The sequence below is a fragment of the Miscanthus floridulus genome, chromosome 18 (genome assembly GCF_019320115.1).
Source record: "Miscanthus floridulus cultivar M001 chromosome 18, ASM1932011v1, whole genome shotgun sequence".
NCBI lineage: Eukaryota > Viridiplantae > Streptophyta > Magnoliopsida > Poales > Poaceae > Miscanthus > Miscanthus floridulus.
This window is the reverse complement of record NC_089597.1, coordinates 8,515,984-8,528,353: the sequence shown is the minus strand read 5'-3', so window position 1 is coordinate 8,528,353 and position 12,370 is coordinate 8,515,984.

The following is a 12,370-nucleotide window of genomic DNA, read 5'->3' as shown; positions in this document are numbered from 1 at the left end:
CGCACGGCATTCGTTGTTTTCCGCGGATGGACTAGCCCCGTGGGCCCACCCCCGGTGGGACCGGGTCCTGTTTCGGGCCGTTTTTGGCTCGTTTGTCCGTACGTCATCTTGTCCTTCTCCCGTGACCTCGTGAGGCATATCCATCACACGCGGTCCGAGTCCTAGCCGTTCGTCGCCATCCATCCAACCAACCGCGCATACACGCAAGTCCATCCGACCACGCAGTCGTGTGTACGGTGGGTGAACAGCTGGTGGACCGGGTATACACGCAAGTCCATCCGACCGCGCATACACGCTTACACGGTGAGTCCATCTGACCGCGCATACGCGCTTACACGCAAGTCCATCCGACCGTTATATATATAAGGCAGATGCAGAAACGTGGTAATGAGCGGTGGAGATCCGCGATCGAGTGCCTTACATTAGCTGGGTAATGAGCGACGACGAACTAACCTTGACGGCGACGGTGCCTGCAGCAGGAGCACAGGCCACAGGGTGGTGGCAGCCGGCCGGCCGGCCGGATCCGTCCCCTCCAGAAGCTTGCCGCGCGCCTCTGCCTGTAGTCTCCGCTCCGCACCCCCTCTTTACCCCGCTTCGGATCCGTCCCCTCCAGAAGCTTGCCGCGCGCCTCTGCCTGTAGTCTCCGCTCCGCACCCCCTCTTTACCCCGCTTTCCCCGGCCCGGCCGCCGGCTGCGCGCCCTTCTACTCGTACTTGTACCCAGCTCCGCCGCGAGGCATCTCTCACCACCACCGTACCTATACCGGCGCGCGACACGCCATCCCGTCGTGCGCCGCCCGCCACTGCACAATGGCCAGCCGCCAGGCCTCAGCTGCTTAATTTCGGTGGTTAGACCCCGGCCGGCCGCCCGGCCCCAGCTAGGCCACGCGACCTGGTGCCGGCGGCCCTCCCCCTCCTCAGGCCACTGGTTACTGGTGCCTAGATAGCTAGGCTAGCTGGCTGTAAATTTTGAAGCTCTCCTTTCTGGCTTGTGGCTTTATATAAATATATATTTATGGCAATGCTGTGGCAGCGTGTGTGGGTGTGGGCGTTTTAACCAATGACAGCACTAGTGTTTGTACTGTATCGTCGTTGCGGTATATATGCATATATACTTGCATAGTTAATTAATATAGTAATAATTAAATAAATATATGTTTGATGATGGTGTACTATCGCTAACGTGCTCTGCATCGATCTCTTCACTTACAAGCAGAGCAAAAACTATACATATATGCGACATGCACCTGTACCGGCGTCGTCAGCTAGCTTGACCGTGTGCGCATGCTCTTGGATCATCGTATCATCACGCACGAGAGGGTCGTAGTAGGGAGAGTATATTGTTATCGTGCCTCCGAATCCTCCACATCTTTTGATGGATGGTTCAATAACAATTTAATCAAACTGGTTACTGTTGTATTGTGTGTTCAGTTATGCATGTGTGTGTTCCAGTTAACCGTCGTATGTGTATGTGTGATGATTATTATGAATTATAAGCTGCTCCGTACTTGGGTCTAGTTGCATGCATGCTTGGTACGGTATGTGTGCGTTCTGGGCGATAGGCTAATGTATGCGTCATCATCATTAAATGAAATGAAAAGGGTTTTCCTCTCGTCAATCATGTACTGTCTCGTCAAAAGACATGACCAATGCAAAATTTAGTCAGATTAAACTTGCATGCATATGTATGAATGGTGGCCAGCCAAACCAAGATATTATGTGGGCACTAGTGTATAATTTTGTAAGTAATAATGCGCTGATCGAGTACAGAAGACTAGGTCTGTCATTGCATATTCTGCAAATAGTAAAAAGATATATAGCCACAAAGAGAAATATAGTGAATTATTAGGGTTTTCTTTTTTTATAAGCTAGCTTGTGGGACACAGTCATTTGTTTGGACAATAGTAAAAACATAGTACTAGATTACATACTGACGATGTATTATCGAAACAAAAGGTATTTTCCTAGAATGGTCCAGCTATGGCTGTGTTAGGTCGACCTCCTTCGGCGCTCAACAGAAGCGCGTTGTATGTCTGTTTAAACACTTCTATTTAATACAATGATACGTAAATCTTTTGCATATTCGAGAAAAAAAAGAAACATAAGGACATTATTCTGGTATAAGACAATACCATATTTCTCATCTTCTAGTGGCAAGTTCAATGCCATAGCGGACATGAAGAAACAAGTTGAGTGTTCTTTCAGTCAAACTTAATTGTTGGAACTTGATCTCAATTAATTGGAACCTGAACTTGTAGCCATTAGATATGGTTATAGAAGCTTTTGGGAGCAGTATTTTTAGTGAGATTTTATCACTGCCTGCTGGGTCATCTGCCTGACCAGAAATGATGTCATTTTTTATAATGGACAAATCAGCCTCAATGCGTGGAAAGGAAGATTAAAAAAAGCATGGCTATGTTTGTGCAAAAGCATTTGTGTAATTTTACTTATTTTCTTCATCTCCTTCTTTGTATCTTGATTCTTTTGTACTAGGCTATACTTTATTTTTTTTAAATATCAATAAAATCAGTGGGTGACCCTCCTGTTTCATCTAAAAGGAAATGAAGTAGCAAATTTCGGCATACATCCACAAGGTACCATACACATTACAAGGGACTATGAGCATTACATTACAAGCAAAATAAGTTTTCAAATTTTACACCAGAAAGCTCCTATCTCTTAGAATTGACATTTTAGAGCTGCCTCCTATCTCTCTGACCTCTAGCTCCTATCCTGCATAAAAGATAAGTTCAGCAACTTGCTATGCAAAACTATAGGTAGCAGCATGCTATTGAATACTAATGAGTTCTCATACCAAATCAATGAAGTCTCTTGAAATCACTCACATGATCATCAATTTTTGGGCACTCGTTTTTTTCGGCGTCTTTTTGCCATGGGGACTTCCTCTTTACGGCCATCTCTTAGGTATGGAGTTAGGTTCACTACCGGACACGGTTGATTTGCCGAGGGCAAAAAGCTTTGCCAAGCGCTTTATGTCGGGCACCCGGCAAAGGCAATCTTGAGCCGGACCCAGCGGCACTCGGGAAAGATAGGCCGTCGGCAAATCTGCCTTTGCCGAGAGCCGGACACTCGGCAAACTTTAGCCGTCGGCAAAAATTGTCCTTTGCCGAGTGCCGGACACTCGGCAAAATTTGGCCGTCGGCAAAGGTGGCCGGCGTGACGGCGGCCACCTGCCGTCAGCCTTTGCCGAGTGCCCCGACGTTAGGCACTCAGCAAAGGTTTTTTTTTTATTTTTTTTAAAAATTCTTTGCCAAGCGCCCTGTGACCTGGCGCTCGGCAAAGGCTTCTTTGCCGAGTGCCAAGGTTGGCACTCGGCAAATTAATTTTTTTTGTTTTTTTCGCCCCATTTTTTGGGGCCTTGCTACAGTAATTAAAACTCCATTTCAAAATTTGGGACAATTTTGAGTTTTTTTACTATATTTCCTTAATTATTTTTGTTTCGTTGAATTTTTCCGACTATTTCAAATTTGAACTGCATGTACATGAAATAATGGAATTTGGTCATTCAAAAAATGGTATTCATGATGTTTGGCATATGTTGAGGCCGTATCCAGGAACTCGCATGAAATTACTAGCATCTTGTTGTCGTAACATGACGATGTACTTGCGGGAAAAGTGTATTTAAATTATATAAAATCCAAACGAAGTCCAAAATTCGTGAAACTTGTCGAGGTGTCTTGTTATCGCATGTGGAGGCCGTAGTAAAAAATTGAGAAAGTTTGGAGCAAGTTGTGACGTCGGATGCCTAAAAGCCAGACATCTCCACATGCGAGAGTTCTGGGTAAGTCTCGCTCGCACAACTTTGATCAATACATCGCATTCATTTGACTTTTTTTGACATAATGAATTGATACATTATGTTTGTCTGCAGACTTTTTTCAGATGTGAAGAGGGACAGGAGGACAGGGCGGAGAAGGTGATATTGAAAAGTGCCAGGAAACGAATCACCGACATGCACTACGAGGAGCGCCTCACTTGCATCATCAAGTACTATGCCACGCACCTTGGTGAGAAGATCACCAAGACACAGGCAAGACAAAGGACGCTGACCCGGGAACAGTACCTTGAGGTAAATAAAGAAAAATAATACTGATTTGTTTTGAGATTAAGTAGCTTTAATTTGGTCTTCTTACATCTCAAATTCTTTATGACATGTAGATAATTCCATGGTGGTGCGAGTTGTATCGGGACTGCTGGGAGATGATCGTGGACAGGTGGTTCACGGAGGGTTATATCCAGGACCACGAGGCGGGGCGGGAGCGGCGTATGGCAGCGACAGGCCCCACACACCATCAAGGCAGCCGCAGCCTCGGCGCGTACAAGCAAGCATGGGTACGTGAATTTTTAGTATTCTGACGCTCCATTCTGCATGTTTCTTCTAATCATCTTGTTGTCTTTCTCACAGTCGGCGTCACATGGTGGGCAGTCCATCTCCAATTTCATGGCATATGGTCTGGCCCGCAAGGGTAAGGCGACGTCCGCTGTCACCTTCACCCCGGATGACCCACCCGAGTCCTACAGCAACCCGAGCGTCCACACCCGCATCAGTTCGTACGTGTCGGAGGCAAGGTCGGTCCATGGGCCAGACTGGGATCCGAGCACCGACGACATCGATGGGACGATGGTCATGAGGCTCGGACAAGGCAAGAAGCATGGGCGGTACTGGATTGGTGATGGCACCCTCGAGCCCAGCGAGATTCCCTCCCTCTCCCAGATCCGAGCACAGACCCCCGAGCGGAGGCCCGGCCATACGCCAACGGCCGTCCCCTTCACAGCAGCGGGTCGATGTACTCCAGGTTAGTCCCGTTTAACTCTTCGTACATTGATCTTTAAATAACTTAGTTACCTTTGCATTACTGAAACATTCGATTGAAATGTTGCAGGCCGATAACTAGAGGATGGCTAAGGAGCTGCGGGACCTGGCGGCGAGGACCGAGCAGGCCGAGCGGGAAAGACAGGCCGAGCGGGCCGAGTGGGAAAGGCAGGCCAAGCAGCTGGCGGAGATTACGATGTTCCTGCAGAACTTTGGGCAAATGCACGGTGTAGCTGTGCCGCAGTTCGCTCCACCGTCGCCGCCAGTTATAGCTAGTCCTGTGAGTATGAAACCAAATTGCTTCGACTAGTGCTTTCATTAGATGACCACTCTAACAGATGCAATCTCTTGTCCTTTATGCAGCCTCCGTCGGTGGCTTCGAATAACCCATCTCAGGCGCAAGCAGGCGACGGCACTTTTCCTTCACCAAGCACCCAGTTTCCTCCCCACCCGTAGTTTGTATCTCTTTTTCACCGCTTGATGGACATGTGATGCACTGTGATCAACTATCGACTTGTTTCGATGGATATTGGACCTATTATGCTTGTGATGTCGTGTATGTGAGATATTGTGTGATCGACATGTGATATATATGTGGTATTGCCTTTGTGATGAGATGGATGTGACATATATGTGCTATATTGTGTTTGTGATGTCACATATGTTATATATATCTCTTATATGTTGTGTTTGTGAATATAGAATAAAAAAATTAGCCTCTTTGCCGAGTGCCAGGGCCAGGGCACTCGGCAAAGAAATTACGAAAAAAATTAAAAAATATTTGCCGAGCGCCGACCTGGTAGGGTACTCGGCAAAGAAATTATTAAAAAAAATAAAAAAAAATATTTGCCGAGTGCCTCCCCGGTAGGGCACTCGGCAAAGAAATTTTGAAAAAAAAATTAAAAAATCTTTGCTGAGCGCCTCTGACATGGCACACGGCAAAGCATGTGCTAACGCAACCGGCGCCGTGATGGTCACTTTTCTTTGCCGAGTGCCGAGATTGCACTCGGCAAAGACTTTGCCGAGTGCCCGATAAAAGGCGCTCGGCAAAGAATTCTTTGCCGATGGATTTTTTACCGGAGGCTCTTTGTCGAGTGCATTAGGCACTCAGCAAAGCGCCCGAATCCAGAAGTGGTTGCTCGCCAAAATCACCGGGAGGATGGAAGTATCAAAAAGAGGGACTTCATTGGATTGATTGTACTTGAACTCTTCTACTGGATTTTCATCTCCGACAACCTGCTTTTTCCCAGGGAGAACCACTTGTCGTTTCTTATTTCTAGTGTCGCGCACATAGAAGACTTGGGAAACCTGACTTGCGACTACAAATGGCTCTTCCCTGTACCCAACTTGTTCAAGGTCAATGGTAGTGAAGCCATACTTGTCTTTCATGACACCCTGTCTTCCCTGAACCCATCTACACCGAAAAACGGGCACCTTGAAGCCTGGATACGAGAGTTCCCATATCTCTTCAATCTGACCATAGTACACTATCTTATGCATATTGCTGTCAAATGCATCTACACGAATAGCAGAGTTCTGGTACACGCTTTTCTTGTCTTGATCAATGGTGTAAAAGGTGTAGCCATTTATGTCATAGCCTTGATAAGTTGTGACTATGAAGAAAGGGCCCGTTGCCAGCCGTCGAAGCCTTTGGTCTATGCAAGAGCTCAAACTACGAAGCCGATCTCTAAACCAGATGTTGAACCCACTCATATGTGCCCTCGCTAACCAAGCTTCGCCCGATCTAGATTTTGTAGCCTCAACATCTCCATATGCTCTTTGATGTAAGGTTCCACCTCTATTGTGTGTTGCAACACTAGAAAGTGGGCTCGTTCGAAGGCATCTATATCTGGAGTAATTTGCTTCTCCCCAGGACACCCCCTCCCCGCTAGTCTTCCCTCATGGTGAGACTTGAAGATGCCGATTGGATTAGTGGGGTCAATGTAAATGAGGCACCAGTCGACCACCTCCTCAGTAGAATAGCACTGTGCCATGCTTCCCTTAGGATGAACCATGCTCTTGGCATACCTATTCAGAGTACTCATAAATCTCTCATACGGATACATGTGGTGGAGGAACATCAGTCCAAGATAACTGATCTCCTTAACCAAATGTACAATGAGATGGATGGATATATCACAGAAAGTCAGCAGGAAGTAAGCCTCAAGGAGACACATCATCTCACACATGTTCTTTTCAAGATCGTCCAGTGTTCGTTCATCAATGACCTTCTGAGAGATTGCATTAAAGAAGAAGCATAGGCTCATGATTCCATTCGGGGTTTTTCTGGCAATATGTTCCGGATACCAACCACAAGCATTGTTGTGAGCATGACATTGCAATCATGAGCCTTCATAGGAAGCATTTTGTTTTCTCTTGCAGGCACAAGATTTTGGATGTTGGTTGCATATCCAGAGGGAACTTTGACACTATGAAAGAAGTCGCACAATTCCTGCTTCTCTTGTCGGGTTAGGTTTATGGCAGATAGAGGTGGCTAGGCACTGGTACTGTCATGATGGAGCTCGGGCCTTATGTCCAGTTCCTCTAGGTCGGTTCTTGCTTTAGCATGGTCCTTGGTTTTCGACTTGTCATTCATGAGTGTCCCAAGCAAACTCCCACAGACATTCTTTTTCATGTGCATGAGATCGATGCTGTGTCGGACCGCTAGGTATTTCTAGTAAGGTAGCTCCCATAGGATTGACATTTTCTTCCACCTCTTCTTATCGGCACTATTTGCTTTTGCATTGCACTTTTGTTTTCCAAGGACGGTGCTCTCCGGTTCATCTATAGGTGTGGTATCCTTTAGGACCTGGTCATAGACCTGTTTCCCGCTAAAATTCCTTGGGGCAGATCCTGTCTCCCTCTTCCCATCAAACTGATGTTTCATTTTCCGGTATGGATGAGACAAAGGAAGGAAATATCGGTGCCTTACATAAACCCTCTTCTTTGAGTTATTCAGCCAAACAGTCTCGGTGTCATCAAAGCACTGAAAGCAGTCTTTTTCTCCTTTGCTCTGCCCAGACACGCTATGATGTCCTGGAATATTAGTGATGGTGGTGAACAGCATGGCATGTAAGTTGAAACGCTCTTTCCTAAAACAACCGTACACTCTAATTCCCTCTTCTTTTCAAAGCTTTTGGAAATCATCAATAAGCGGCCTCAGAAACACGTCGATGTTAACACCTAGTTGATACGGACCATAGATCTGACATCATCATGTACCTCCGCTTGTTACACAGCCAGGGTGGAAGGTTGTAGATAGTTAATAGCACAGGCCAGACACTATGTGAGCTACTCATGTTACCAAATGGGTTCATGCGATCTATGCTCAGTGCAAACCAAAGATTCCTTGGCTCATCGGGAAATGATTTATGCTGAAAATCAATGACCCGCCACTGAATACCATTTGCTGAGTGGTGTATATAATCATCAACCGTCCACCCATCCAAGTGCCAGGTCAACAGTCGTGCGTCCCTGGAGGTTGCAAATATCTGTTTCAGGCAAGGAATTATAGCGAAGTACCATGCGACCTTCCTAGGAACTCTATGGCGCATCTCCTCGTCGCCATCACCCTCATCAGTTCTTCATTTGTAACGAGAGGTTCCACACTTGGGGCATTCTGTATCAGCTTCATAGTCACCATGGAACAGGATGCAGTCATTCTTGCAAGCATGAATTTTCTTAAGCTTCAATCCCATTGGACAAACAATCTTCTTGGCCTCATATGTAGTCCTGGGTATCTCATTCCCCTCGGGAAGCATATCCATAAGCACTTCTAGCAATTCTCTAAAGCCCTTGTCAATCTAATGATTTTTGCCTTCAATTGGAGAAGCTTTAGCGAAGCGGACAACTTTGTATACCTCTCATTGCTACCCAGATAGACCGGTGTCTTCATATCTTTCAAAAGTTGTTCCATCTTCTTGAACTCCGAACCAGTGTACTCCTCAAAGCTGAAGGCATCACGCACCATCTCCTCTAGATTTTCAGCAAGATGGACTGCATCGTAGTTGGCAGCAATATCTGCTACATCATCATCACATAGTTCCTCATTGTTAAAGCGTGCTTCCTCGCCACCAGCATCAGTTTCATGGAGGCCTTCCTCACCATCCTGTGCCTGGTCTCGGGCATTGACACCTTTTTCTCCATGTTTGTTCCAACATCTGTAGTCATCCATGAATCCTCGCATTATTAGATGGGCATGGACTGTCAATGAATTCGAGTATTGCTTTTCATTCTTACAGTCAACACATTGACACCACATAGATGACTTCTGTCTATTCAACATATCTGTCTGTGCAGCAGTTATGAAAGATTTAAGACCATCTAAATAGTCATCACAAGTACGGTTCCGAAGATATATCCAGCGACTTCGATCCTCCATAGTCTACAAAAGAAAATTAAAAATAGAAGAATAATAAGTCAATCATATCATGAAATTGTCACAACACAACAATTTTGGCACAATTCAGCAACATGTTCCATCATCATAGTTTGACACAAGCTCATCAAAGTTTAGAATGCAAGTTAATTAGTTGCACAAGTAGTTGCAGAGCTCACCTCTGGCCACTGCTGGGCGACGAAGCATTGCTATGGCGATGGCGAAGCACAACATAGATCGAATAGGCACGAGTGCACCTTGCAGAGATCGAGATAGAATTAAGCACACGGATTCCATCTATCAGTTGAGTTGATCAAGCTCACACAAAAATTATGATTCTATTATTAGGAATGATTTTGGTCACTACCTGAGCTGAGCTGAGCTGAGCTCACGCCGGGGACCAATCAACCTTGAGAGGATGTCGTCGGTGGACGGATGGTACGCGGCCGCCGGAAGGATCGATATGGATCGTGAGCAGAAAAGAGGTGAAGGGGAATGGCCGGTCGGTGGCCTTAGCACGCCGAGGCATGCCCCCGGCTGCCCGCAGCCGCCGGTGCCGCCGCCGCCGCCGCATGCTTCGCGCTAGCCGGTGTCACACTGCGTCGCACCTGCCACGACCGCATTTGTGCACGCGTCGCATCTATAGGTGTCGCCCAAGATGTCCCGCGCCCCCGGCTTTCGTCGGCCCGCCTTGCCGCGTGCACCCCAATCAACGCCCGTCGGCCGAGCCGCCCGCCTCAGAGGACCGCGCGCGCGCCCGCTGCGAGCACCACGGCCTTCCACCGCCCTAAGCTGATGAGCTGAGCTCTCTGAGCCTCTCTCGCCGCTGGCCAAGAAGCTAGCGTCGCGACGCCTAGACCTGGAGCTGACGCTCAACCGCGGCGCGATTAGCAGAGCAGCGGCGCAGTTAATGAATTAATCTGAATGTTGTACCGTCCAACTATCTAGCACGCGCCAAAATATTGTACAGACGCGCCTTCAAAACAGGCGTCTGACCAAATAAAATTGCTGCAGACGCGTCTTAGAAACATGCGTCTGAACAGTAAACACGCGTCTGTAATAAGTCAATATCTGTGAAATTATTTCAGACGCATCTGAATAACACGCGCCGGTAGAAACCGTTATTACATACGCGTGTTGACCCCGCCGGATCGGTCACCTCGGTCTAGGAGTTACTACAGACGCTTGTTCGGTAACGCGCCTCTGTAGATGTTTATCACAGATGCGCTTTCCTGTGACGTCTGTAGAATCGCTGGTTGATATGACCCTTTTTTACATAGTGATGGCTGTTAGCACATTTAATCACGTTTAACTTGATTATATTTAGAGTGTTAAGATGGTTTTTCATGATTTGAACAGTTCAATAGTTTTAGTTCACCGTTTATGGCCTAAATGGTATGGGTGGTCTTCGTTTACAGCACTGTTTAAACTTACAAAACAACTGTTTAGACGAACACTGATAGTACGTTAACCAAACATACGTATGTCTCGCCCACAAGCTACTTTTTACACTGTCACTATATTTTTCCTGTGGCTATATATGTCTTTACTATTTGCAGATTATGCAATACTATATGACAGACCTACATTTCTGTACTCAGATCATCGTTAAAACAGAGACACCTTTGTCATTAAATAAACAGATGTACTTGTCAAACTAGATGATACATTTGTTGAACAGGCCAGATCAGTTGTTGTGCCTGCCAGATATATCTAAACCGATTCCTAAATGACAATGTAATAGTACATCATCTAACATAAATGGAGATGCTCTCTAAATAGTAGATATCAAATGTTTTTGTTGTACTGTGTATAAAATATATTGTGTTATTTCAATCTTACGCCACCGAGGATTTGTAAGCAGTTTTGCCAGCGGCCCCTACCAAACCGTTGCTACAAATCGATGATTTGGTCGCCCCTACAAATCTGATTTGTAAGGGTGGTTGATGATTTGTAGGGGCGGCTGTCGCAGCATTTTTCGTGCGCTTAGTGGCCGATGGGACTCGAACCCATGACCAACCCTTCGCGTGGTACACTCCTCTTACCACTGCACCTCACACTCACTTCCGTCTATAATGGATTTTCTTTTCCCTCATATTATCCTCAACCGAGTTTAAATTGAGTGTTTGAGGCCCTAAACGAATTCAAATCAAAAGGTTGTCAACTACAAAGTTGTATAACTTTTCAAGATCTACAACTTTTGTTTCTGTTGTTTCTCCATCCGAGGCCGTTTGAAAATTTTGAATTTCAAATGTTTGAAATTTAAACGTAATTATCCTCAACTAGATGATTTCAAGTGAAAAAGTTGTCAACTACAAAGTTACATGACCTTTTGAGATCTACAACTTTTGTTTTTGTTGTTTCTCCATTTGAGGTCATTTGAAAAATTCAAATTTCAAAAGTGAGAAATTCAAATATAGTTTTCCTTAACAAGATGATTTCAAATGGAAAAGTTATAAACTACAAAGTTGTATAACTTTTCGAGATCTACAACTTTTGATTTGGTTGTTTCTCCATCCGAGATCGTTCGAAAAATTCAAATTTTAAATTTGAGAAATTCAAACGTAGTATTCCTTGATAAAATGAATTCAAATGAAAAAGTTGTCAACTACAAAGTTCTATAACTTTTCGAGATCTATAACTTTTATTTTGGTCATTTGTTCATCCGATATAGTGGTAGTAACATTGTTCACAAATTTTATGTCTCTCTCTTATATGATATGTAAAATTTACGAACAATGTTGTTACTACCACTTTATCGCATGAAGAAATGATCAAAATAAAAGTTATAGACCTTGATCAGTGCGACAACTTTTATGTTCATAACTATTGTTTGAAGTTGCCATTTTTTTAAATTCAAATTTTCAATTGATATAACACGGTCACATGAAAAGATGACTAAAATAATAGTTGTTAGAACACAATAAATTAATAGAGCATGATTTTAGAAAAAAAAATTAGGAAAAAATCATCAAATTTGAAGTTAGTACGAGGAAGAAAGACTAGTCACAAGTTTTAACCAAAGATTAAAAAGAGAAATCAGACTTCTTCAACAATTTAAAAATTATATTTCAAAAAGCATTTTGAAATATTAAATGATTTCAAATAAAAAAGTTGGAAACAATAAAGTTCTATAACTTTTCGAGATGTACAACTTTT